Source organism: Panthera leo, chromosome C2 (genome assembly GCF_018350215.1).
Source record: "Panthera leo isolate Ple1 chromosome C2, P.leo_Ple1_pat1.1, whole genome shotgun sequence".
Classification (NCBI taxonomy): Eukaryota; Metazoa; Chordata; class Mammalia; order Carnivora; family Felidae; genus Panthera; species Panthera leo.
In genome coordinates, this window is record NC_056687.1 from 145,727,976 (window position 1) to 145,752,055 (window position 24,080).

General features: G+C 40.9%; 1 long non-coding RNA gene across 1 annotated transcript; it reads left to right on the plus strand.

The window, feature by feature from the left end:
- Nucleotides 1-1,460: 1,460 nt before the first annotated feature.
- Nucleotides 1,461-23,008, plus strand: LOC122230125. The gene is made up of 3 exons (XR_006207292.1): nt 1,461-1,545; nt 4,869-5,086; nt 22,940-23,008. It is a non-coding gene; the product is annotated as an uncharacterized LOC122230125 (long non-coding RNA).
- The last annotated feature ends 1,072 nt before the right edge of the window (nt 23,009-24,080 follow it).

The following is a 24,080-nucleotide window of genomic DNA, read 5'->3' on the forward strand; positions in this document are numbered from 1 at the left end:
AAATACACCCCTCCCATTGGTGAGATCAAGTCATGGTTACCACCTAGACTCCCTCCCACACACACCTGCCCAACATCTTTATCAGTGACACTTGATTTGACCTCAAATAGCATCAGCATCACCAGGGAGCATTTTAATTATACAAATTCTTGGCCACCATCCTGACCTACTGAATCAAATTCTCAGAGTATAGTGCCTAGGAATTGCATTTTAAAAAGCCTTCTAGGTGATTCTTATGGAGTCTTTAAGAAGTAAACTTAGCGTCTTCCTTAACATAGTGTTTGTTGCGCACTTCTCTTTTCTCTTGCCCCTCTCAGTACCCACCACTGTAAACACTTGTAATTAGGGCGACGTGTTCTCTGACTCAGTCTCTTCCTATCTTCCAAACAGAAATTACCTTCTTCTGAGCCCCAACATGATATTAGCAGATATCCCCCCCCCCACCCCCCCAAAAAAACCAAGTCAATAACCAAGAATGATCTAGAGTGTTGTTCTTCAGGGAGTACTTGCTTTTTAACCATGTTTTGAAAAAATATATTCTGGGAAAGGAACTCTAAAGTAAGCCTGAAAACAACCCAAAATTCAGCACCCTACATCATTGACTATTAAGTAAAACCTTGAGTCACCCGCCAGTTTAATCGCTCATCTAGTGGGCATTTACTAAGTAGTCTGGGAAGAAAAGCACACAGTCACTCTTTCAAGTTATAAGAAATTCTTGCTTATTCCTACCATCTTTCTAGGGCCCATTTATTCTATTTACTTTTAAAATCATCTAGGTGAAAAATAAGTTTTCTTATTTCCGATGCTTCTGAAAAATGTCAATTCAGAAGCTGCTGAGCAAGATGAACTTTCCGTTCATTAAACAGGTTGATGTTCCTGGATTTTTTAGAGATGTGGCTTAAGGGGGATCAGGTCTGCACACTCCAAGAATGTCCTCAATCAAATTTGAGGACCGTACAGAGCAAGGCACACCTGAGCAGTCCTAGGAGGAAGGTGAACTATTTTCAGAAGCCTACCTCTCCCTATTGTGATCCTTCTGTCCACTTCCTATCTCTTCCACCCAAAAGCATGCCACACATTCACAGGTATCTAGGGTCCTTCTGTTTCATTCCAAATTACTCTCTGGAAAGTAACTAGAAATAACAATAGCTACTGTTATCACATTTAGTATACTCCAAGTGCTGAGTTAAGGGCTTTAGAAATGTTATTTCATTCAACCTTTGCAATGGTTAACGTGAGATAATTATTATTAGACTTATTTTAAAGAGTCTTAGGGAAGGTAAGAGAAATTTGTCCATGCTTATCCAGATTGCACACTCAAGTCTACTGAACTCAAAAGCCTGATTTGTTTGATCTCACAAATGCTGCCTCTGTGACATGCTATTTTGCTGCTTTTCCATGGGTTAACATAATTTATGATGACAGAATGGGTTTGCGCCACCTTGAAGGAACTTGGGCATTGATGAGCAGGTTGAGGTGATCTGATCTGAGGGCCATGGGAGCCTTCTGAGATCACACTATGGGTACTTGCCCTGACAGATGAAGGTAAGACTCACAGGTAAATGTTTGAAGAAGACAGAGACATTTTCCCTGACAAAATGAAACCAGCTTGTGAATCTTTTCTTCTTACAATTCAAGGCATATCTGAGAGACTATTAGAAACATCCCCTTGAGAAAGAAGGGATTCTTTGCATATAGGCAGGTGTTGTAACCAATCTAAATTCTACTGTTCTTTTTTTTTTTTTTTTCCAAATTCTACTGTATTTTAGAGGAAAAATGTCCCTCCCTTAAAAAGTCCCCAAATACTCCAGCACTGTATAGTTGTTGGGTATGAGTGAGTCTAAGCAGGTACGAGACACCTGGGCGTTAGTACACATGCTAGTTATAATTAGCACGTCAGACTACGGGGCACAAAGGTTAGACATCCAGAGGTTCAACTCCCAATTCTATAACTTACCGAGTATTTCTCTAAACCTTGGTTTCCTCATCTGCGTATGAAGAGAATACATTTTAGGGTTGCCCTGATAATTCATACCGGTAATTCATAAACGGGTGCCATGTTGCCCAATTAATGGTAGCTTTCAAGATTATAAGCACCAATATTGACAGAATCCAGACACCTATAAGACACTAAAAATTGCTTCTATAGACTCCTGGACCCAGAAAAGATGTACTGCTAAGCTATAGGTAATATTGTGATGTCAGCAGGCTAGCATGGAGACAATTACAGTAAGAATTATCAGCATTTTTGAACTTCACTACGTACCAAGTCCTGTGCTAAGTACCATCCATGTACAATATCTTATTTAAGCCTCATAATGACTCTATGAGCTACTGTTACCCCCATTTCACAGATGAAGAGGCTGAAGTACAGTAAGCTAATTACCCAAGATCACAAACTAGAATGAGGAGGAGCTAGGGTTTGAAAAACTCTGTGGATACACTCTTCCCTGATAAGCCTATAAGAGAAAATATTTGTAAAGCACTTGCTAGAGGTAGAGGTAATCTCTCTTTATTAATTTAAGGGAGATTGTTATTATTGCTTTAGTCTTAAGGTGGTTCCGTAGAATAAACACTGAATATGAGCTTGCATCACTGAGATACTTTCTTGTGAGTAAAAACTTGTTACCTGGACACTCAGAATAAAGTATGGCCTCATTTCCGTTAGTTATATCGGCTGTTGAAAGGTATTACTATGAAATCATTCCCACTCCATTTAAATGGGACGGACTGTAAACTGATGTGGTCTTATTGTCTCTATTTAGATGATATCCCAGTGTTTAGTCAGGGTTAGGAGGTGGATGGGGAAGGAGACGGGGTCGAAATGAGACCACTATCTAACAGATTAATCTATCCTTTACATTATCATACATGGGCAGCTGACGATGCACCAGGAAAGCCATCTGTGATGTAAATAGGTCAGGAGTGGACACAGTTTTTCACAAATCTGCTATTTACCTGAGAGAGGCATCTTTTGGGGTAGCCCAAAGGAATTCGCTTTCCCGCTTGGTTTGCCATGGAAGGGAAGGAAGACCTTACAAACACAGCCCTTGGGTTTGCTCAGCTGCGAGATTCCTATTAACCAAACAGAGGTTCACCTGGGCACACTGTGTGTTTGCACAGCCCACAGTGGCAGCTTTTCAAGACCCACCATCGTCTGGAAAGCCCATCAGAGTCCTGAGTCCATAATAAAGTAAACAGTGTGCGTGGCCATTACTGACTGCCAGGCTGTTTTTGTAGCGCAGCCTATGAGTGTCACCAGTTGAATTAAATCTCAACAAGACCAAACACGACGCGTGATAGTTAAAGGTGTTCTTGTACTTGTCGGCACACTAGCCGCTTCCCACAGGACGCCGTCTCCACCAAGCTATTACAAAGTGCACATGGAGGGAAACCCAGTCTCTGAATTTTACTGAGGAACTTTTCTCTACCAACCATATTTTCCCTTACGAGTTCAGATGGGAGTGCATGGTCGGATGGTATCCACAGCCAGCAACTATTTACACAGCCTGGCTTTTCAAAACCACTTGCCCATGGATTTTCCCAGTTGTTTGGAACAAGTAGCATCAGTAGGATCTCGTTTGGCTCATTGGAAAACTACTGCTCAACTGGATCAAGGTTTTGTAAAATTATTCATCTAGTGAGTGGTAGAAACAAGGGACCTACAGTTTTGTCTCTAGGCCCTATAATCTTTCCACTACTCACCTTTGTAGATGAGCCTTCAACATCTTTGTTACTCAAGGTGTGGGCCACAGAGCAGCAGTGTCCCCCTCAGCTGGATACTTGTTACAAAGAATCTCATGTCCTACTCGGACCTACTGGATCCAAACCCACATTTTTTTCAAAATAATTTTTTTTCCATGTTTATTTATTTTTGAGAGAGAGAGAGAGAGAGCAGGGGAGGGGCAGAGAGAGAGGGAGACACAGAATCAGAAGCAGACTCCAAGCTCCAAGCTTTCAGCACAGAGCCTTGACTCAGGGCTCAAACCCACGAACCATGAGATATGACCTGAGCCGAAGTCTGACGCTTAACCGACTGAGCCACCCAGGCGCCCCCAAACCCGCATTTTTAACAAGGTCTCCAGCTCACATAAAGTTTGAGGAACACTCTACTTCCAAGTCTAGCATCCCATTTCTCCAAGTGAACAATGCATTAACACACGTGGCATTTGAAATCATGTATGTTGAATACCAACGGGGTGGAGGGATCACGCCATTTATTAAGATATTATATGGGCCTAAGGTGATCTTCACTTGTTGAAATTACCATTTTTATGCAAATACAACTGTATCCACAACTGCCCATTTGCCACCTAAGCAAGGAAACAATGCTGTGTGTCTGTAACTGTTTGGGTAACAACGTCCCTATTCATCAGTGCAGTGTATTGTGGGGGTAAAGCCATTTGAAGCCTGAGCCAGATATTCCATTCGGGGCTTTCCAGTTGATGCAGACTTTTAAATTAAGTGTTCAATGCCAAGTCAGTGCTTGTGAAATTGCAGTCCTCCTGCCATACAGCGTGCTGCTTACCCATGGATTATATTTGATGTTCCTAAGACAAATTATCTATTGGAAATCAATGCTATGTCCAATAGCTTTGCTGATAACCACTTAAACGAGCTCAGATAAGTCATTTAAACGCCTTCCTTCTTCTCTCCTTGCCTGTAATGTGAGATCAGGCAATCTCTATGTATCTAACCCAAGTTTCAACACAGAATTGGAATTTTAAAAGTGGCCGAAGATTTAGGGAGTCTAGAAGAACAAAGTGAAATCACGGCCAAACAGTATCTTTCCCCACTGTGTTCTTTTGTGAGTGGAATCTCCTGAGCCCTTCATTAATTACACTTAAGGCAACTATTTCCTTTCTTAGCCCTAGCATGAAAAAGCTTCTACAAGCTCAGCAACACAGTGCAGCTCAGCCCCACAATGAAGCATGAGTGATGGAGTGCTAAGGAAGTTCTGAAGCTCTCCAAGGAACACACAGTATAATCACAGGGCCAGGTGCTGCTAAGTTAGGGCAGTGGCCTGAGCAGGAGCGTCTCGATAAAAACATCCTACAACAACAGGAACGTGGATCCTCAGAGACAGGTAAGTTTGCCACTAGTCTTTTTGTAATAGCATCCCTTTCAAAAACTCTAGGGGCGCCTGGGTGGCTCATTCGGTTAAGCATCCGACTTCAGGTCAGGTCATGATCTCGTGGTTCATGAGTTCAAGCCCCGCATCAAACTCTGTGCTGACAGCTCAGAGCCTGGAGCCTGCTTCTGAATCTGTGCCTCCCTCTCTCTGCCCCTCCCCCACTTGCATGTACTCTCTCTCTCTCTCTCTCTCTCGAATAAATAGCATTAAAAAAATAAAATAAACTCTAGAAGAAAGGCCCATTCTCAATTTTTAGGGTGGTCTAGGCCCTTTTATTCAGAGACCTCCCTTTCAGTTTCCTGCCCAAACATGGCCAGTTTGTGAATAGACATTTTAGACAAGACCCAGACTCCTGAGGTGACAGGGTGCCACCCGCTGGTGCTGGTGTCTGAGAGGTCACCTGCATCCTAACCTCAGATACCTGTCCCCTGGGATTGTTCAAAAAGGTGTGTATATGTGTGTGTAGCTATTAGGAATAGAACAAGTTTTAGAAAGAGAACACTCATCCCTAAAGTCTAGAAAACACCAGACTGGGTGAAGTCTAACAGTACTTATCACAGGGCCTAAAGTATTTCAAAGGATATGTCTCTAAGTTTTTATAGACATGATTTTGCTTCAGTTACTATGGTAAGTTCCGACTCTGCACTCATTTTAGTGGACAGGGGTGGGATGGCCTGATGGCCCCAAAATAGAGCAAGTGTGGCAAGAGACGAGGAAAGCCAGGGTTGGTACAGAAGCTTCAAGAAATGGAGGCAGGGTCCAAGGACCACAGACTGGCCATGTATCCTCAGGCCTTCCTGGGCCCTCCATTTCCCAGGTTAGGGGAGCCCTGGGACGATCTACCGAGAGTCCTTTCAGTGTATAGAGAGCCTTTAAGTCTGAATGAATAATGGTACAGTCATTTGCACAGAAGTCTCATGTGACTTTACCTGAATCCTAAATGTCAACCTCCCTCTGCTTTTTCATTTTTTTCCAGACACACAATCAATAAAAGAAATCATTTTAAATTACATGCCAGTCCACACACACACATGCATGTATGTGATACTGAACAAAAGTTTCATGAGCTACTCTCTTTCCTTATTACATGTGAAAATCTACCTGATTAGATTCTAGTTTGTTGTGAAGAACAAAGAAGTTAGCCTAATCTCGCATAGATTTGGGATAGAAGGGGGGGTTTTCTCCTGGGTGTCCCAGCTTATCTCCTTGTCCCCAAGGCATCCCCCTGCTCCTTCCTGCCATGGTCAGCCTATCTCCAAAGTCCTCTGCTGTCTCTCCTGCTGGTCTTGTTGGATACACTCAGAATCACTGAATGGCTTGAGGCAGAACTGCAGTCACTGTGCAGGTCTCATCAGAGAGATGATGTAGACAAACCCCTAGTCTCTTAGTTCTTTTGAGGTCCAGCCAGCAAAACAGATACCATACTGGTTACTTTAATGAAGAGAATGTAATATAAGGAGTTGGTTAAATGTGTACAGAGGACTAAAAAGTCAAAAAAGGGAAACTGAGGTAATACAGATATAATAACCATAGGAAGCAGCTGCCATGCCTAAGACAAGGGGGGGATAAAGGGAGGAAACTGGGCTATTGGAAGCTTGGGGCTCAGAGCCCTGAAAAGGGGGTGCTGTCGCCAGCACCAAGGCCTTCGGAGCTTGGACGAGGTCCCCTACGGAATCAGAGCACAGGTCTCCAAGGTGATAGCAGCAGCCAGCTGGTACTGATCTCTTTGGTAGGGGTGGAGTGTTTCCACCATAGCATTGGTTCAGGGAAAAAGGCAAGAATTGCAAATAGAGACTAACTGCTGCTCCTTAAGCCAACTGTTGCTGATGGTGAACCACTGCCCAGATGACACAGAGAAGAAGCAAACAGGAAGAATAAAGCCCTTCCTCCAGCCTTGAGGTCTCTCTGAATCCCTCTAGGACCCTATTGTCAGAGGCTAACAAGAAACTCACTGGCAAAGCAGAAATAAGTTCTCAGCCACAGTGCCATGGAAGAAAGGAGTGTACAAAGTTGAGAGATGATGGCTTTGTTCACCAGCACAGCCCTTCCTGCTTCCTTCCTTATCCCCACAGCACCACCACCCAGAACATATAAGGGTAGTAGATCTAAGAAAATGGGGTAACTAACAAGAACTAACGTATGGAGAACATTTACTGTTTACATTGAATTTGACAGTCCCCATAACTCAAGGAGAAATAATTCAGCAACAAGTAAAATGAAATCCTTCACCAGGCCCCCACTTATAATACCTAGCTCTGGAATGGAAGGCCAACCTTCAACTTTGTTCTTATAGAATGTTGCCTCTTAAAAACTTCTATCATGTGAAACTCAGCACTCAGAGAAAACCATTGCCTGCCACCAGGAAGCCTGGCCCTACAGTCTGTTTCCTTCCTTCCCCCACTCCCACCAGTATAATCTATAGATCACAAAGCTCCCCAGACCTCCGACAGTGTGGCTCTGAATGTCTGAGTTAAGTCTAGAATAGCACATGGGAGTGGGGCTTGAGGCAAGGGGGCCGCTGCAGAAGACAAAGCAAAGTGATCTTTGACACTCCAACTCAACAAACAGCTTTGCAAAGTCTTTCAGTCACGTGAAATAAAGATAAGTGTCCTCATTTTCCTGGTCAGTAAGCAGGTAGCCACACACACACACACACACACACACACACACACACCCCACATACATGTACACAATCATTGTTGGAGACAATAGAGTTTGGTTCAGTGGTTCTCAACCAGGGACAATTTTGTCTTCCAGGGCACATTGGCAATGTCCAGACATTTTTTATTATCTCAGTTGAGGGTAGGATGCTACTGACATCTAGAGTAGAGGCCAGGGATGCTGCAAGACATCCTACAATGCACACACAGGCCCAAACAACAAAGAATTATCCAGCCCTAAATGTCATTAGTGCTGGGGTGCAGAAACCCTAATCTAGACACATAATATAATTGACTCAACCAAGAATCCTTACCCACAACGAAACTAACATTTTATGTCACAGAGGAATGTGGGACTCCCAGCATAACAACACCAATCCTCTCTAAGGAAATGCCCCCCCCCCCCCCACTACTCAGGCTACCTCTGATCCCTTTTATAAGGTGAGATAGACAATCCCGTGTCTCCAGACTGGTTCTCGGGGAACTCCTTTGCATTCCTGCTTTGGTAATCTAACACCACACATAGAATGTGGGCATGTGCACATGTTCATACTCTGGTGCTATATACTCTTCAGAATAATGTGGGTTCCTCTCTGGAAATGTTCAAGAGACCACAGGAGCATCTATCAGGAAAGAAAGTAAGAAGAGTCTTTCATGGCCTAGAGAGTTCCCTCCAAATTCAGGAGTTTCTGATTGCATTCCCAAGACATCTACGAAACAAAATGTGCATGAGCCAGTGAGTGGGAAAACCAGTGGTCAGAGGCCACAGTCTTGGTTGACTCTTACCAGCACATGATGCTTCCTCAGTATAGGAGAACTTTGGGCTCTATAGCAGCAGCACGGTGCACCAAAGAGCAGGTTGAAGGCTTGGCAAGACTCAAAGAAGGGTCTTCTGCTAAGCCTGCCTGCCTTCTGGCAGTCCCAGCATTCCTGAATGTGCCCCTTATCCTTGCCAATATTTCCTGGGCATTAAATCAAGAACATTTTGAGAAGGTTTTGAGAAATAGCTTTGAAACCAGCCCTGGAGAAATCCAAAGTTGATGTCTCTCTGAATGTGACACATTCACATGAAGGTATCCACCTCCCTCTAGAGCAGGGCTATTATAGTGAAACCCTGTGAGCCAGTTAGAAATCAGGAGAATGTGGGGAGAAGAGGAGCCTGTGGCTAAATGTTTGCCCTATGCTGCTTTCTCCTATTTTATTTCTGTAGAAAAATAGTTGAGGTTGGTGTGTGTTTTGTATAGTTCATGTGGAATTCAGTAAAGAAGGAGAAAGAAATGCCGCATTTTAATATGTTCCTTACACAAATTATAAATTCTACTTTCTCTGCTTGTGCGGTGGGCAACCTATTAACATACGGTAGGGTGAATTACCTTTGGCTTAAAACACCTAAAGGCAATAAATTCAAGTTTCATCAGGTGACTCATAGGAAAGGCACGTTCCCCTTCACACTACTCCTTGGGTGTGCATCATCACCTGAAGAGCTTATTAACTCCCAGATTGCTCTGTTTCTCATTTAGTAGCTCTGGGTGTGGCCCAGGAATTTGCATTTCAGACAAGTTCCTAGAGGTGATGCCAACACTACTGGTCTGGGATCACTCTTTAAGAACCATTTTCCTCGACCATATGATCAGAGTTACTGTAAACCAAAGATTATTCATGTGACTCCCTCCTTATGAAACTCCCATGGGCTCCAGTAACTTATTGAGTAAAGTTCAGAATCTAGCCCAACTTTCAAGACCCTTTAAAATCAACCCATGTCCCACCACTCCTTTCTAAGCTCTACTTACACTGGCTTATGGGGTCTTTTCCATTCTCCGGAGTGTTGTGACATGTCAGTGTTGTGACTCTTCTCATGCAATGTCTTTTTCCTCCGTGCTTGCCTGAGCTGAGTCCCACAAATGCTTTAAGAAACGAGCCAAGGGGCGCCTGGGTGGCTCAGTCGGTTAAGCGTCCGATTTCGGCTCAGGTCACGATCTCGCGGTCCGCGAGTTCGAGCCCCACGTCGGGCTCTGGGCTGATGGCTCAGAGCCTGGAGCTTGCTTCCGATTCTGTGTCTCCCTCTCCCTCTCTCTCCCTCTCTCTCCCTCTCTCTCCCTCTCTCTCTGTGCCTCTCTCTGTCTCAAAAATAAACATTAAAAAAAAAAATTAAAAAAAAAAAAACAAAACAAGCCAAGCATCACCTCTCCCCCTACCAAGCAGAAACCCTGGTTTTGTCACAACCATCGCTCTACTCCCTTAGCAGTTTGCCCCTCACAACACGAACCTCTTCTCATTTCCTTTAAACACGCACACCTGCACTGATGCCACCTTCACGCAGGACAGTGTGTCAGGCACTACAGAGTCAACACAGCTATGTAAGGAAAGGAGAAAGGAGCTTGCTCTGCAGCTGGCAGAGTTCTCAGCCCAATAATTCAGGTGTGCAAGACATGTCACATTTCTGTATTTTTTTTTTACAGTTTTTAAAGTCTAATTAAAGTCCAACATCAAGCCTTTACTGAAATGGATAGGAAATATAAATGCAGACATTTTAGAGCCTTCCCCCTCTCTCAAGCCCTCACCACAATCCAGGAGGTTTATGTGGTGTCTGGACAGCAGGAGTAGGACTTCTAAGAGCCAGTTCCCAAATGCTCTGACATCCTCATTATCCAAGCCACTGTGGTGGATCTCTGCTTCCATGGCAGCTTTGAAACATGGGAATCATCACTGAGGCTGGAAACTTCCTGCCCGGGGTCCTGCCTCCCTGAAGTCTGTTTACCACCTTGTATAACTGCCAGTGTGGTTCATGAGTCACTGTTGCTCTTGGAGCCCCTAGCCCTCTTTCTGTTGAAAAACTTTCAGAAATAAGTACAGAGAGGATCTGCTTTCCTGTGTATTTTCCTATTGCTTACTTTATAAGCTCCCCCCAAGCAGTAAAGAACCGCCAGTCAGTAACTCCAGACTTATCTTCTACCAGATTTGCAACCCAGGTGGAGACCCTCCCAAGCAGGTTGCTCATTGGCTGACTTGAGTCATATGTTAACCCCTGAACCAATCATTGTCATTAAAGGGATTTGGTATCTTGGTGGACTCGCCCAGCCCTGGAGCCAGAGGTGGGGTCAGCCCCACACAAGCTTCCTGGTGGGCAATGGGGAACGTGCAGTTCCCCCAAAAGAAGGCATGGATTGTGTTAACAGGGGAAGGAAAGCTGGTCAGACAGAAACCATACAGTTCTACTACAGTGTGCCAGAACTCAAAGACTGATCAATTTATAAAATCTTGGCTAGCAAAATGATCACAAAGAAGATTCAGTGGCCTCCAGTTGCAGTGGGTGAAACTGATGCACAGAGAACTTGAAAATTTTTCCCAGAATTGCACAGTAAGTTAGAGGAAGAATGGTTCCACTTTTGGTTTTGGTTTTGGTTTTGGTTTTTCGTGCTCCCTACCTGTTCTAGGTCCTCCACTTTGGGGGACTTGCCTGAGCCTGTCTTACTTGCTCCAAAGGTCAGGACAGGGTTGTTTTCCCTCTCTACAATCCTGCATGTAACCTAATGTAATGATGCATTAGAACGTTAATTGGATATTTTTGGGTACTATTTGCATATACATGCTTGGATAGTCTTCTCCAAAAAGGTAGCCACTGAAAATAATTAATACAATGATGGACATTTCAAATGCTATTGGCCAAGAACTCTACTTCAAAGCAGGAAGTACTCTCAATCAGTATCATACACTGATTCATCGATTCAACCTCTGCATAGCATCTGTTCTTGTCAAGGAAGATATTGGCATCTTGAATAAGTGGAAAAACATTCATGAAACATTATCATGTAACAACTGTATTTAATGAAACAATATGTCTTACGTGATCTTGTTTATGCCAATATATATGAGCATGAGCTCAGAGCAGGAGATGTTTGGAAATATACTTTAAAATGTTGGGTACCTGGGTGGCTCAGTTGGTTCAGTGTCTGACTCACGGTTTGTGAGATCAAGCCCTGCCTCTGGCTCCATGCTGACACTGCAGAACCTGCTTGGGATTCTCTATCTCCCTCTCTTTCTCTGCCCCTACCCCACTTGCACATGTGCACATGCACTCTCTCTCTCTCTCAAAATAAATACACTTTTTTTAAAAAAAATAAAAATTAAAAATATATAAAAAGTTAATTTTTTAAGAAAATATAAAAATGTTTATATTTGAGTGTTGAGATTATGGTTTTTTTTTCTTTATATTTTTGGGTTTTTATTTCAGGAAATCTTATAATGAGCACATATTGCTAATACAATGTATGCACGATTTTCCTGAATTTTAAGACATCGTTGATTATAAGAGCACCATAAAGTTAACAGCTTCTTAGTTGAAAAAAAATCACTATTATTTTATTTCTATATATTATTTGTTATCTCAACCAAATGTATAACTTGTTCTTGAAGGAAATAATAAAAATGTAGGTTGTTTTTTTTTTTTTTTTTCATTAAAAGGGAGAAGTAATAATATGAGATCATACCTTGGTTAAAAGTTAATGGTCATTTTCTACACAATGTGGATGTGTCAACATTTTAAAATTTTAACTTTCAGATGGACATCTGCCATTAAAAATAAACGCAAATCACTTGCCAAAGTTATAAATCCACAGACACTGAAATAACCAAAAATGAGTATGTTTAAACACTGAAGTCTCTCAACAATGTTCATAGGCCAACCCAAATGCCAAGTACAAATAATGTGGCAAAAAATGACATCATCAGCTAATTTCCACTTCACTTCTTCATAACATACTCTCTGGTACTGCACATGGGAATTGCAAAGACTAATGACAAATCACTTTTAGTAGCCAAGGTCATCAACAAAGAATCTTAATGATATGTACAGAGACCCAAAATTTCCAAGTCGGATTGTGGGTGCCATAGTTTGGTTCCTCAGAAGCAGACGTGAAGCAAGAATTCAGTGTAAGTAGTTATCTGGGGGTTCCAGGGAGCCCTAGCAGGCACTTGGGGAAGTGAGAGAGGAAAGAAGTGGTTATTGAGCCATCCACCCATCACTTGGGCATCTGGAGCTTAATTCCATGAAGAAACATTGGGGAGTGGAGAACACATACCTTGGAATTACGTTCACTACAGAGGGTCATTGGTTGAGTGCTGGTCCTAGAAATTGCTAATTTTCTGACATTTCTGGCTTGCTACCTATGCCTCTGGCTAGAACAGTCTTCTGTGGTTTTGAGAAAATAAGCCCTCCCGCACAAAGATACAGACACTGATGAACTTTGATATGAGCAACCAGCTCGTATGAGGGATGTGGCGAGAGCACCGATGGTGCCACACCAGGTCTGCCTTAGCTCAGAGAATATGGCAAATTTCCTTCTCACCATTCATAAACATTTCTTACAACATTCATCTCTTGCCTTTCCATGTCCTTACTGCAATGGCCGTGTCGCTGCTAGTTTTCTGTGTTACAGTCGGTATCACGAACGCCTGGGAGCCACTTCTGGCTCAGAATCTCTTTGCAGCAGCTCTGGGCATGTTTGGATCTGTTGGTTTACAAACTGCCCCCTGTCCACAGAGGGCGGGGAGAGGTAGGAGAAAGAGGCCCCCCACTCCAGATTGGTAGGGAGCAGGTCTAAGAAGTCAGGGAACTTAGATGAGAGGCTTATCTTGAGTGGCCCAAGATGAGCAGATGTCTGTCCCCACTTCCAGAATCTTAAAAAGTTTATGTAGAGGCATTAACTGCACTCAGTCATGTGTCCCCTGCAGATAGTCTCAGTGCCACATTGCTCTCTCAAGGCTGTATCCTTGAAACAGCTCCCACCGTGGAAACAGTGGGCGGAATGTACATTCCAAGGACGGAGGAGGGGGTCAGGAGTCTCCGACTGCCCGGATCCGGCCTGCGGGTCACACAGAAGTCACGTCCTCTCCATGACCTCCAAAAGGATTGCACATTCTATTTTGACATTTTAAAAGTGAGTTTCTGCACTATTAATTTCTGATTGTTTAATAGAAGCTTCGCTGTCCTGAAGTTCATTCCCTTTTCTCTCTGAAATGGCCACATTAAGGTGTGTCGGACCCGTGTTATCGGGCAGCTGGAATTCTGAACCGTAGTCCACACGGTCCCATATTCTCACCAAGCCACAGTGGTCGAGCACGTAGGTACAGATAAGACCCGTCTTATGTGTGGCCACATAAGACCTGTCAGAACTGAAGATCCAGCAGTTGATAAGACTACCGTTAATTACCCCCTGAAATAAGAAGTAACTATCCTCCTGAGACAGAGAAACCAGCCTGGCTTTGCTACAAAGCTCATTGGCCATTTGAGGCAGAGAGGCAAAAGCAAACTTACTTTTCTTTTTGAAAAATGTTATTTGAGTCATTATCGCTACCTTCTAGCTCCAGACCCATAGTCTTTGATTGTCAAAATAGTTCACTATTACCGTATATACATACTCATCTGGATTTCAGGAATGCTAAAATATGAGAATTGTACATCTTCGAATAAAAAAAGGAGAAAACTTGGGGCTCCTGGGCAGCTCAGCTGGTTAAGCTTCTGGCTCTTGATTTCAGCTGAGGTCACGATCTCATGTTGCGCGAGATGGAGCCCTGAGTCAGGCTCTGCGCTCACAGCGCAGAGCCTGCTTGGGATGCCGTCTCTCTCTGTCCCTCTTCAGCTCACACGCTCTCTCCCACCAAATAAACATTTAAAAAAAAGAGAAAGCTTTGTGCAGAAAGAAAAATGCCTTTTTTTAAAATTTTTTTTGCACAGCGGACATCTTTTGGGAGAGAAGTTATCTTGATCTGGGACATACTTGGATAAGGCTGAGTGAAATGGGAGACAGAGTGTGATGTGGGTCTGGTCAGATACCAAGTCTGCAGGACTGGGATGGGGATGCTCTGTGTGATCACAGATGGAATCTGAACTCCAGAGCAATGCAGAAGGGAGGGACTGAGAAAGAATTCTGAGACACCCAAGAAGGAAAGACAGGAGAGAAGCTGCAACTTGGTGTGGCCAGCAAAATGCCACTAAGGAGGAATGATGCCTACTTACTCCTTGAAAAGCTGTTTTTGTTGCTGAAAAGCAAATCCCTACTCTGGTGTTACGCTTATGAATAGTTTGATGCATATGAATTCCTTTTAGAGATTAAAAAAAAATGAATCGAGCTTGAAGTCAAGTGGATGTGGACAGGCGGCGGAGAGAGTATATGAGATCCAAGGACATGGGAGGCAGCAGTAGCCCTGAGACTATCAATTCCACCTTTGGAGCCCAAAGCAGCGATGCAGTGAGGACTCTCTACCTGTACCTCCCTAACCCAGGGAACAGGAGCCAGTTGAGCCAGTTGTACCTAATATTAAAGGTTCAAGTGACCTTCCACTGAAATCTAACATCCCTGTGTGTGTGCGTCCTAATTACCCTATGTCTTAGAATGTCATGGTGAATCTCTTTTCTTTAAGAAAACTCTCATAAAAAAAAAACATACTATATATTGATGGCATTTAAAAATCAAGTCACACGTTATATAGTCCTATATGGTCAGGGTTATATTTTTGCCACTTTTCTTGAATTATCATACATCTACCTTTGGCTTTTATTATCTGACGTGAAGCCAACTCATTTGTCCATCAACACCACTGAGGAAACCAGATGGCAGGAAGAAGACGAGAGAAGACGGTAGTCTGTTTTAATTTTTTAAACTATTATGCCTTCTTTCTTACAAAATCTCATAACCTTGTCAATGTGAAGAGTGTAGAGAGACACCTAGATGCCAAATATGATTCCAGTTATGATGAAGATATTGTACTGCTAATGGACAATATTTATCTTTCATCTTAATTGTAAAAATATGAGTAGTGAAATGATACATTTCATAGCTTATATATGAAACCCCCTTATATATGAGGAGTGTCATTGCTTACTGAACTATTAATAACTCCTTGAGTTTTTAAAATTAAGTGAGTTATCTATGAAAAAGATTTAGCCTTATGTTAATGGAAACAAAGTGAATCGGTATGCATTTTATTGTATACCTTATGCTAATGTATTCATGTTTGAATTAATTGCTTGTGTTTTACAAAAGCACACTGTCCGTATAGAAGTATAGAGAAGTTTTTGGCATGCCACCTTGTTAACAGTGGTTAGCTAAGGATGGCGAACTTCTCTTTTTCTTACTTTCCTAATTTTGTTCTAGTTTACAGTAGGAGAAAACTGACTATTTGGGTTTTATCTTGGTTGTGTTCGTTTTATTTGGCGTGGCATACAAGAAAATGCCCTGTCATAAAATTCAAAAGATCTGTGATCTAGTCAATGCTGAGCAACTTAGCAGGTCACCTAAATTTTCTGTGCTGTGGTTTAATCTTCTTCAAAATAGGGAATGATCTTCTTAGCTTCTCATGGAAGAAAAGACAATGCCTAGCTTTTATTTTTTTCCCCACCCCTTATAACCCTATTGCCTAGCACTGAACCAAACCTGTGTTTAATAAATGCTTGATGTTTAATACATAAGAGTCAAATATAATAATCAAATAATATATAATTAATGTATACTATGTACTTAATAAAAATAATAATTAAAATGATATTAAAATACATGCTTGGTATTTAATATTTACTGGATGGCTGAATCAAGGAATGAGGCACGAACGAGTGTTTTGGATTATTCAACAATATGTCAAACAAAGGAATAATTATTATATAGCTAGTATTTAACTTCCCCAGTAACTGGATTGCCAGGAGAATCTTTAAAAGGTCAACACCCTATTGGCAAGAAAGGATGAATCCGCTCTTCTCTATTAGGCATGTAAGTCTTGACCTGGAAAATTCTAAAGATTTCTCAAACTTCAGTGCTTGAGGACAGAGCAAGACTGCTTTCCTTATTTGTTTATTACTTAAATATTGGTGTACAGATAATAATATTCATTATTTAAAATCTTTCTAATAAGCATAGGCATAAGAAAAAAAATAAAATCATCCATAATCCCACCATCCAAAGATAAATGTTGTAAAGATTTTGGTGTATCTCTGTAGGTGTATGTGCATGTGTGTGTGCACGCATGTGTGCACATGTGCAAAGAGGAGGAGTGGAGAGAGAGAAGAGAGAAAGGAAATATATTTGCCTGTATTCACATGTAATGTTTCTACTATGAAGACAGAATCACATCAGCTACACTCACGTTCACTTTAATTTTTCATCCAATATATCATAAGCATCTTTCCATATAAACACATTTATTTCTATCACATCATCCTTAATGATCACCCTATATGGATATATCTCATTATTACGTTGTATTTAACCAATTCTTTTTAATAGGTATTTTGTTTATTTCCCATTTCTTGCTGTGATAAGCAATCTAAGTTGAAAACCCTTGCCCATCCATCTGGGCCTTTGATTAACTATCAGACTCTCAAATCTCTTCTTTGCACATATTTCTGTCCTTAGGCAGAGGCTGTTGCCCGACGCTACAGGCAATCAGGGAATTCAACAGACCTCGTGGCAGATGGTCTTCTATGTGTCCATACGTGGGGGTCAAATGATATTTGACTAAACTGAATGGACAATTAAATATAGAATTAGATTGGCTTTTTCCTCTCATCTATTTTATTTACTATCAATCAATATGGATTAAACGATCGGTTCTCATGTTTTTAAGCTGGCTTTGCTTTCCCTATATCTTCCTTCTTTCCTTTCTCTGTATAAATTAGGAAATATATATGTAAAATAAATATACTGAATATAAATTATAAGTATATTGAATTATAAATATGTTAAATATATGGCATAGTCAGTAAAAGTATAAATAGATTAATTTACAAATATATATTTCAATTTTGAAAGCTCTTAAAAGTTCTCTACCAATTATGGAGTCAGTCATTTTGCATACATAACCTCTAGTAACTTTCCCAAGGTCACACAGCTAATAGTGGCAGAGCAGGAAATAAAACTCAGGATCCTAAGTCTGTTTGTTGTTGCTGTTGTTTTCAATTTTTTATTCAAATTGTGCTTAGTTGGGACACCTGGGTGGCTCAGTCAGTTAAGTGTCCCACTTTGGTTCAGGTCATGATCTCGGGTCCATGAGTTCGAGCCCCCCATCAGACTCTGTGCTGATAGCTCAGAGCCGGGAGCCTGCCTCAGATTCTGTGTCTCCTTTTCTCTGCCCCTCCCCCACTCATGCTCTATCTATCTCTGTCTCTCCAAAATAAATAACATCGTTGAGAAAAAATATTAAATTCTAGTTAGATAGCATAGAATGCAATGTTGGTTTCAGGAGTAGAATACAGTGATTCATCACTTACAGATAACACCCATGCTCATCATAACAAGTGCCCTCCTAATACCCATCCCCCATCTACCCCATCCCCCACCCACCTTCCTCCATCAACCCTCAGTTTGTTCTCTATCTCTAAGAATCTCTTATGGTTTGTTTCCCTCTCTCTCTCTCTCTTTCCTCCTTCCATATGTTCATCTGTTTTGTTGCTTAAATTCCACATATGAGAGATATCACATGGAGTTTGTCTTTCTCTGACTGGCATATTTTTCTCAGCATAATACACTGTAGCTCCACCTACATCCTTGCAAATGGCAAGATTTCATTCTTTTTGATGGCTGAGCAATATTCCATTGTGTATAGATACCACATCTTCTTTATCCATTCATCAGTCGGTGGACACGTGGGTTCTCTCCATAGTTTGGCTATTGTTGATAATGCTGCTATAAACATCAGGGTGCATGTACCCCTTCAAATCTGTATCTCTTCTAGATCATAGAGTAGTTCTGTTTTTAACTTTTTGAGGAACTTGCATTTTCAAAAGTAACAGTACTTGTTGGGGCACGTGGGTGGCTCAGCTGGTTAAGCGTCAGACTTCAGCTCAGGTCATAATCTCATGGTTCTTGGGTTCAAGTCCCACGTTGGACTCTATGCTGACAGCTCAGAGCCTGGAGCCCACTTCAGATTCTGTCTCCTTCTGTCTCTGCCCCTCCATCACTTGTGCTTTCTCACTTGCTCTCTCTCTCTCTCTCTCAAACAAAATAAATATACTTTAAATAAATAAACAAACAAATAAAAGTAACACTGCTTGTGCTACTATTAAGACGGGAGATGATGACAAAACTGTATGGAACTTCAGAACTAAGCTCAGTTTTTTATTTTGTGTGACAAAAAGTACATGAGTAGCCTTACAATAAGATCTTGCTTAATTGCAAATAGCCTTTGATGTCTGCAGTGTGTGTGTGTGAATTCCCTTCGTAGGGGAAAAAGAATTTAGTCACATAAAAGCCTTTGTAGTTTAAAACAGTGGGACTTACCATTTAAGGCTGATTCACATCCATCTTTACTCTGGAATGAGGCAACCAATTAACTATGTGGACCCAGAAACAACCTTGCTGCCAGGAGGGATTAAAGAATTTATGAATCACTTCTTGTATTCTTAAACAGGCTACCAAAACAAAACAAACAACAACAACAACAACAAACAAGTGACGAAGAAATAATGTTATGATTTTTAAATTGAAACGTTGAAACCAGTGGTTGAACAGAATCCCCTAGTGGGAAATGGGAGTAGTTGGTGGTTTATACTCTACTGCCATTCAAGAAAACTATGTAACCTTGGGATGAGATAACTTCATTCTTTCATTTCTCTAATTAAAAACAGTAGACTTTCTTATGTCCTTTTTTATCTTTACTTTCCAGGTACCAAATAATAGAATTCAACAGTGGCGGGAGCATAAGGGATATTCAATATATATTTTTGTGATTGAAGAATCAATTAATACATGACCACTATGCTCTAGACATTGTTTTATGTGCTGAGAATACAGCAGTGAAAAGAATAACAAAAATCCTTCCTCTTATTAAGCTTACTTAGATTCTAGTAAAGAAAAAAAAGGCAACAATAAATAAAAAGCAAAATGTATAGCATGTAAAATACCGATAAGGGCTTTAAAGAAAAGTAAAACTAGAAAGGGCAAGAAGTATATATGGAGAGTATGGATGATATTGAAATTTTATAGAGAGTTGTCAGAAAGCGCACATCTATTCGTAATACTTGTAGGACCCGGAGCAGGAATACCAATGGTGTCCACATGCTATATACTTAAGCATTCTAAAATTACCAATAACAATAACAAACTGTTAAGTAAAATATATTCCATCCTCTTACTCTGAAATGTGTATCATAATGACAAACTTGAAAATTATACATAAAGTTATGGCTTTTTTTGACAGATAGTTTCAAACATTTATTTTTTTTTAACGTTTATTTATTATTAAGAGACAGAGAGAGACAGAGCATGAGCGGGGGGGGGGGGGGTGCAGAGAAAGAGGGAGACACAGAATGTGAAACAGGCTCCAGGCTCTGAGCTGTCAGCACAGAGCCCAATGCAGGGCTCGAACTCACAAACCGCGAGATCATGGCCTGAGCCGAAGTCACACGCTTAACCCACTGAGCTACGCAGGCGCCCCTAGTTTCAAACATTTCTGAATTTAACTATCAATGTGTGTTTTTGTGTGTTGTATTGATGGGCCAGCCATGTTTTTTTTTTTTTTTTTAATTTTTTTTTTTTTTAACATTTATTTATTTTTGAGACTGAGAGAGACAGAGCATGAGCAGGGGAGGGTCAGAGAGAGAGGGAGACACAGAATCCAAAACAGGCTCCAGGCTCTGAGCTGTCAGCCCAGAACCCGACGCGGGGCTCGAACTCATGGACCGCGAGATCATGACCTGAGCCGAAGTCGGACGCCCAACCGACTGAGCCACCCAGGCGCCCCATGGCCAGCCATGTTTAAGTAAATGATAAAATAGAGTTATATGCAATTCATAACATTTGATATGTTTATTCCATGAAATTTATTATATTTTTCTTCATTTCAGCAAAATCTTTATGTAAATAATCACATTTTGATATAATTTTGTTTTAATCATCTACAGGATCAAAATAAAAAGTAATTGTATTCCAAATAAACAAATTTCAATATTATTTCATCAAAAAATTAAAGTAAAATAAATGTAAAACCTTCAAAAATGAAATTATTATACATATGATTTTAAACAGATTTTATTAAAAGTATATACTAATTTAACAAGCAAAATAGAATTACAATTCATGAATATTGATTTTACAATGAAATTTACTTAAATAACTTTTAAAAATGTCATCGAAAACATTGGGGTGCCTGGGTGGCTCAGTCGGTTAATTGTCTGACTTCGGCTCAGGTCATGAATGAGTCTGAGCCCTGCATCCAGCTCTGCATCCAGCCCTGCTGACAGCACAGATCCTGCATCAGAACCTCTGTTTCCTTCTCTCTCTGCCCCTCCCCAGCTCTCTCTCTCTCTCTCTCTCTCTCTCTCAGTCTCTCTAAATAAATAAGTAAATAAATAAATAAATAAAATAATAAAAAAAAAAACTAAAAAACGTCGTTAAGTACAGAACAAAATATTTTTAAATGTTTTTTTAAAAGTAAAAAATTCCTAATTCTAACATTCAGTATATGTCTAGTTTTTAGTGAAAACAAGTTTATCACATTTCATATATGTTTCACCTAAATCCACATACTTATAGACTTAAGAATAACGCAAATTCTTTAACATTATGAACTGTTCATCAACCACTAAGGGCAAATGTGAATACTATGCTGATTCATGAACCCTGTATCGTAACATAAAGAGAAACAAGGAAAAGGATTCCCAGCAGTATTAGGAAAGGATATTTCATCAAACAAGACAATATCCCTTCCATGCTATCTGAGAAGGATTTAACAAGCTGATTACATTATCTGTATCTTTCCCCAATATATTAATCATCTATCTGTTAGTACGTAACAAATTGCTTGAAAACTTAGCTACTCCAAACAACATTTTATTATCTCACCATTTCTGGGCATCAGGAATCTGGGTGTGGCTCAGCTGGATGCCTGTGGCTGAGGTCTTTCACAAGGTCTGGATGACAAAGGTGTTAGTCAGGAGGCACCTCCAGGTTCCCAGAGGGAGAGGAATTCTATTCCAAGCATACCACATGGCTGTTGGCAGGCCTCACGTTCAATCTGTCTATTGGCCAGAGACATCAGCTCTTGGCTATCGTGCATCTCTCCACAGGGCTGGTCACATGTCAGCTGCTTCCTCCCAAGAGGTAGAAACACCCCCACAGAAAAGTGTAATCCATTTTTCTTCTTAACGTATACTTTCTGAAGTGGTATCCCATCACTCTTGTCCTATCCTGGTTGTTAAAAGTTAGTCACCAAGTCCAGGCCACATTCAAGAGAAAGAAATTCCATAGGAACACAAATACCAAGGGCCTGGGACCGTTCGGGGGCCATTTGGAGGCTCTTAATCACACCCAGAATTTTTCACGGCTCTCAATCTCTACACATACGGAGGCTCCTACTGTTTGGAGGCCCTTTCAATGTAAAAGAACACACAATCACAAACACCAATTAGGAACAAAAATAAATATTTAGAATGAGAAGACAAATTACAACAACTTGTAAATCTAATAAAATGTGCAACTATAATGATGACAAAATCTAGAAAAATTAAATATTTGTATTAATTAACTGCCAGATACTCTTTCATACTTTTCCTTACATTTTTGACAGTAAAATCTTGGATCATTTCTTTTTATGACAGTAATTTTATTATATATCTTTTTATAGATAGTATAGAAAAATAATGTAGTCTTTCATCTGGCATGGTTAATCAAAATTTATTTATTTTTTATTTTTGATAGTTTGGCAAAGTTTTTCTCAACTTTACAACCTTTTATTGGCAAGGTCATCAAATTTTAGGATCAAATTTTTCATCATAAATCCACCTCTGTTCTTGACAAGGACATCAAATTTGAGAAAATATGTGTGATATTTCTTGTATGAGCTGTAAGCTATGGACGATTTTTCTTTATATAGACTAGTTTATAGTACTAGACATATTAAGCCTTGTTTCTGCTCCACTACCTACATATTTCTTTTAATGTTTATTTATTTTTGAGAGAGACAGAGAGAGAAAGAGAGAGAGAGGACAGGGAAGGGGCAGAGAGAGAGGGAGAATCAGAGTCTGAAGCAGTCTCCAGGCTCCAAGCTGTCAGCACAGAACCAATATGGTGCTTGAGCCCGTGAACAGCAAGATATTGACCTGAGCCAAAGTCAGACATTTAACCCACTGATCCACCTACCTATATATTTCTTGTGCCAGGTGCCATGAGATACCCTCAACTCATAATACAACCTCTGGAACCTGTATAACTGCGTGCCACAGCTCTGAGTAAGTTGGTTGAGTTGAAATGGGATTTTTCTAGAAGCCATTCCTATAATGGTACAACTATCAATAAATACACACCTATGTCAGCAAATCATGTAAATATGTATTACTATTTTAGCTGGAACCCTAATCTGCAGCCACTTGTTACAAGGAACAGTATGATGGAGATGCTGGCAGAGTGGAAAGAGAGAGTGGTCTAGTTTTAGTTGAAACAGAGCAGTTAGAGTCATGTTACAAAAACATGACTGTAAAGACATGGCCTTTACAAAACCTTTCCCATGGTTTTGGGAAAGTCTCAAAGTTTAAGCTTCATTAGTTTCATCATAAATCCACCTCTGTTCTTGACGAAAACAAGCTGGGTGGGGGGTGTGGGGTGGGGGGAAGAAATCCATATGGTACTATACAGAACAGATCTTTTAATTTTCAGAATTCAATAGAAATGAAGTTACTCTTGACTTAAAAATATAGTCATTGTGTGGCTCTATCTTTTCTGAGGGAAAGAACAAGGATATGGACCAGCCTGTCCCTTCCAGCTGCCTCCAGTTTCCATGATTCTGTGATTCTTTTTTTTTTTTTTTAATGTTTATTTATTTATTTTGAGAGAGAGAGCCTGTGCATGGGTGGGGGAGGGACAGAGAAAGACAGGGAGACAGAGAATCCCAAGCAGGCTCTGTGCTGTCAGTGCAGAGTCCAACGTGGGTCTCCATTTCACGAACCATGAGATCAAGACCTGAACTGAAATCAAGTGTCAGATGCTTAACTGCCTGAGCCACCCGGGCACCCTTGTGATTCTTTTTCTAGTACATTCGGCATCCGTAGTCCATCCAACATCTTTCAAAGTTATCCACTTGAAACAAGCAAGGTACAAATACTCAGAAGAGTGAAGGGGGCAGCTGGCTACAGTGCTAAAATCTAAATAACGCTCATGGTGCTGGCTCCAAGAGCAGGTGCCTCTGTTGGGAAAGTTGAAGCACCCACCCAGACTGGGGCCTCTGACACAGGGAAACTTCTGCATCACAAATTAGATTGGACTCAGTTTTACCTCTGAATCATGGCTAGGCTCAGTTCTTCCTGT